Source organism: Dasypus novemcinctus, chromosome 3 (assembly GCF_030445035.2).
Source record: "Dasypus novemcinctus isolate mDasNov1 chromosome 3, mDasNov1.1.hap2, whole genome shotgun sequence".
Taxonomy (NCBI): Eukaryota; Metazoa; Chordata; class Mammalia; order Cingulata; family Dasypodidae; genus Dasypus; species Dasypus novemcinctus.
In genome coordinates this window covers 108334770-108340004 of record NC_080675.1, presented here as the reverse complement: position 1 = coordinate 108340004, position 5235 = coordinate 108334770, and the positions used below count along the sequence as shown (strand labels likewise).

The window sequence follows — 5235 nt, the reverse complement described above, 5'->3', positions numbered from 1 at the left end:
TGAATAGCTTAATTAAAATTCTTTCAAATAAAAATTTCTTCTCAGATCAGGCTCATTGGTCACAGAGAATCATGAGAATTTTTTTTTAACTATGAGAAAAAGTTGAATAGCTGATCCTGCTCATAAGAAGGTGTTGATGTTGCATGGATGCTTTCTTATTTATGAATAGAATATTTCAATGTAATAATAAATGAAAGCAACTTCCAAATTTTATTCATTTTTTGTTTTGTTTCATGCTTGGGATACTTTGTTATTGTTGTTGTTTAAGGTCTTTATTTCATAATCATAAATTTAACTATCCAGCTACACTTGGAAGGGGAGCATGATGTGGAACCCAAAGAAATATAACAAGAGAACAAAGATTATAGGATACTGAGAGCAGACCAGGGGTGATGCAGTACTCTCCTGAACTATAGAAAGAAAAGTCTTGTGGTTAAGACAAAAGACAAATCAAATTTACTAGACTTGTCCACAGTCGGCAATGGTGATCTCCTTGTGGGTCTTGCCATCCATGGACCCAAAGCTCTCCGTGGCTTCCACAATATTCTTACCCTCTTTCACCTTGTGGAAGACCATGTGCTTGCCATCCGACCACTCAGGCTTAGCAGTGCAGATGAAAAACAGAGAACCATATGTGTTGGGTCCAGCACTGGCCATGGGCAAATGGCAGGGCCATGTGCTTCAGGATGCAGTTCTTATCTCAAACGTCTTCCCATATATGGACTTGCCACCAGTGCCATTATGGCATGTCAATTCACCACCCTGGCACATAAACCCAGGAATAATTCTGTGAACGCAGGAGTCCTTATAACTAAATCCTTTCTCCCCAGTGCTCAGGGCACAAGATTTTCTGCTGTGTCAGAAAACAGCTCCAAGGAAATGCTGCCCAAGGGCTTGCTATCGCCAATGTGGAAGAACACTGTGGAGATGACCATGGCTGCACGAGTAGGACTTCTGGGCAGCGTCTGCAAGGCCTGCTCGCTTGGGATACTTTTCACATAGCCATCATCTCCTTGTTATCAAGTTGTGCTTGCCTCAGACAGTTGACTTGACCATGCAATCTATCCTAGTCCTAGGTAATAGTCTCTATTGTGATATCCTCTTTTGGGGTAATAAATAGTAGTTATCACTATCAGATATTTTCTTATTTATGTATGTATATATTCATTTACTCCCTCTCTCTGCTTATTAGTATATACTTTCCATAAAAGCAGGAGAGTCTTGTTCACCATTGTATTCCTAGCTCTTAGGAAATAGGTCTGGAATGAGGAATAAGCTCATTTATCATCAGAGTACAGTTTTACTCTATTTGAGACTTACTGGTCATAGAATTTAGGACAACTTTATTTTCTTCAGTGAAGATGTATTTTCAGAATAAAAATTTTTCCAATTACTCTGAGGTAGATAAGTCCATGTGAAACATTAAGTGAAAGGAAATATTTATGTGTTCTTCTTGCTCCTGTATTGTTATTGAATTAATCAAAATAATAATTATTTTAATGTCTATTTTAGTGACTGTTATTTTTAATGTTGCATTATTCAAGTCTTCCTATGCTTATATTATTGATGACATCATTTGAAAGTCTACAGTGATGGGGATGAATGGAAAAAAGGAGAGAATAGTAAGATCAAAGCTGAACTCTCCTTAATGCGAAGTTTCTCTTTTACATACTTCGTCTGATTTTGATATGATTTCTATAAATAGAAGGCATTGAATGGATGAGGGGATAGCATCAATTTTCATTATATTATGGCTGCTTCCATTTAGATTGACCAAGGGGATCATTTTCCAGGTGAAGATGGCTCTTCAATTGCCATAATATTCTGTGACAGCAGTAAAATATTGTGGTGTGCAGTTTTTTGTTTGTTTGTTTTTTGAGTACTCCTTAGGAAAGCAGTTTATGACCAAAATCATTAGCATGAAATAATTCCTGTATCCCTCTTTGTTATTTTCAGGAAGCAGATCTATATGCAGATCTGAAAAATACGTAATGTGCTTATGTTACAGACTTTGTAACACCTCCAAACACTTGACAATGTAAGTTTTCTCTTTTGTTTTCAGAGTATAAAGGCTACAGGTGCCTTTGAGAGTGAAAATTCATTGTAGCTAAAATTTCAACCTAATACTGATTATTTTTTAAATTATATTTGCCATTTTAACATGCTTTGTACTTTAAAGACCTAATTTAGTGTATTAAGCAGGTGCATACCTTGTTTTTAGTTAACCACAGCTGTGCTATAGCAACATTATAGGAACTTGTTTTGGCCCCAGTTATTAAGAATATGTTGCCAATACATTTTATAAATGTGCATTATAAAAATTTATTAAAGGGTGCAATAATGCAGCTACATCTTGGAATCATTCAATAAATATTAAAAGAGCATTTATGATTGTGTTATGAATTTCAAATGTTACCATAATCTTTCAAGCAAGGATCAGGCATCTAGTGCCAATGAAGTCATTCCTGACAACATCAATAGTATAGTCATGATTAGCCATTTCCCTAAGTATGTGTTAAACATTCTTTCCCTTTATTATTTTGGAAGTACCTTCTAAATGATAGCTCCCAAGTCTCCCTGTATACTACCTGAATCTTAATAGGAAAAAAATAATCCACAAAACCAAACTTCATTCCCCCGAATTATAAAGTACAGCTACATATAAATCTCATATTATACCACCCAGAAACTATGACTGAATTTTACATGCCATACAAAACTAAAATTTGGTCAATTTCTTTCAGATTCTGTTTCTTACATTACCAAATACATTTATTTCAATAGAATACTTCTCTCAAAGACTGGTGGGTTACCATAACCCATTAATTGCTTTGAAATCTCATCAATCAACTTGCAACACACTGTAACTATAGCTAACAGTACTGACTGGAATGGCTAAAACAGAGCTATTTATTTCAATTAATCATTCCTCTGACAAAATATTGGTTTGCAAAAGTGATGGTAAGGAATTCTTCCATAAATGAAAAGTACTGAAAATAGATATAACACCTTTGAAACAAATCAATGAGAAGTTCCTAAATGCTTTCTTTTTATGATGTAAAAAATCAAAAGATTTTGTAAACTACAGCTATGATGATTCATAATACCTAAAAAAATCACAGAATTAGCATCATTATTTTCCATTTGAGACAGAATGCAAAATGAGGAGTAACCAATATTTAGCTATTATTCTTTTACTTTTCTTAAATGAAGTTCTAGAGTGTGATTTTTCTTCCCAAGCAAGCCCATTTGTAAAGAAGTTGTTATTCTGGGCTAACGAAGCAAAAACTGTTGTATCACCTTTCATTGTCAGTGGATAAGTCTATTAAACTCTTTGCTAGTTAAGCTAGTTTCATTCTTTCTAGCTTAAATCCCTTAGCTTTAAACTAAGACAGAGATTTACAACAGCTCTTTTTACTAAGGAATGCATATAAAGTTCCTTCTGCCATCTTAACCAAACAAACCCAGAAGACAGCCATGTTCCCCGTCTAATAGATCTCTTTCTTAAAGTTTCCTTTCATATAAAGGAAGGCTAAATCCTCAAAGAGCTCACAGATCTTTAGACCTTTTTGGCTTGTTGCTTCTAAGGCAATACTTCCTGGTAAGAAATGTGGCGTGGGTAAAGCTGACCTTCAAGTTTTCTTATTTTGAAAAAAGAAACAAAAGAGAAAAAGAAAAGAGAAAGGCAAATGGAAAGAAGGAAGGAAGAATATCCAATAATTTCTTAGTAAAAGTGTAGTCATAATTTAATATATATGTATATGTATATATATGTATATATGGTATAATGAGAAATTATATGGTTTCCACGTGGTTTTTGTTTTCCTTATCATTTGGACTTACTTCATTTTTTAAAATCAATATACATAACTTGGAATTCTTCCATATACGTTGAGTGCACTTGGACTTGGGTAGAGGATTTGCAGGGTCCATGATGACAATGTTGTTGTGAATTAGTAGTAGTGGTGGTAATTGTTGCTGCAGTAGTAATTACATGATATTAATAATACTTCTGTTTATTTTAGTAAGTTCTTTAGCCAATCAGCAGGTAATGCCACAGAGGATATTTTATATTAGCTCTGGGAATGGATCAAAATGATCTATTTTGATCCATTGAGAGTTATGATCTCTTCCACAGACTGTATATTTATCCTTCTAAATAATGTATCTCCTTGTTTATGAAATGAGGAAAATAACTTGCCTTTTTTTTTTTTAGAAATCTGTAGAATCAAATCTAATAATGAATAAATCACTGGAGAGCCAGAAATTGTGACTTTTCTATCTGAAATAGTTATATGGTACTTCATGTAGGGCTTTGCACAGGGAAAGCACTAATGTTTCCTTGAACTGAATTTAATTGAGAAGCATTTTGAAAAGTTACACAAATAGTCAGTAATACCAGTTGATTGCTTTTACTCTGTGTAATTTCAAAGCATTACAGACTTAAGTGACATTATTGGTCCAAGAAAATCTGTTCCAAAAATACAAATGAATGAATTAGGGAACCAAAATCTTCCAGACTGTAAACTATGAGGGGAATTGTTCATAAATGAATTCTCATTTCCAGACTGAATTTGTCACTTAGCTTTAATCTGTGTGAATTGTTATTGTTTTTAGAAAATCTGTGAAAAGTTGAGTTCTCAGAAATGAGGGAATTTTATAGCTCTTCATGGTTTTCTTAAAAATAATGATTCTTAAAATCATGTTTGCTTTAAACTCCAAGAATTCCTTACTCACATACAAGTATGGATTATTTTCCAAAGCCTACTTGTTTTGGAATTGATGGGTAGAAAATACCATGGGTTGTAAGTTTGCACAATCATCTACTTTTATATATATATACACATATATATATATATATACATATACACATATACATATATATATACACACACACACACACACTTTATATATATATAATATATATAATAAAATCAGGAAATTATCAGCTAATGTTAATTGAGGACTTATTACACCAAATACTATTCTAAGTAATTTTTAGAATTTAATCCTTATAACAAGTGCATAAGGTAGGAACTATTGTAATCTCCATTTTACAGAGGGGGAACTGAGGCACTGATTTAACTTACTTTAGGTTCTCTTTGCTAGTAAGGGTAGGAATCAAAATTTGAATCCAAAGTAAAGACAAAAGCAAAGCTTAGCAATATCTCCATTCTTGTTCATCCCCCATAACTTTTGACCTGTTCTAGTATTTCTCATCCTAAAAACCAAGCA

The 5235-nt window shown here is 33.3% G+C and overlaps 1 pseudogene; it reads right to left on the bottom strand.

The window, feature by feature from the left end:
* Positions 1 to 459: 459 nt before the first annotated feature.
* LOC101417307 (peptidyl-prolyl cis-trans isomerase A pseudogene) lies at positions 460 to 935 on the bottom strand (annotated as a pseudogene).
* Between the last annotated feature and the right edge of the window lie 4300 nt (positions 936 to 5235).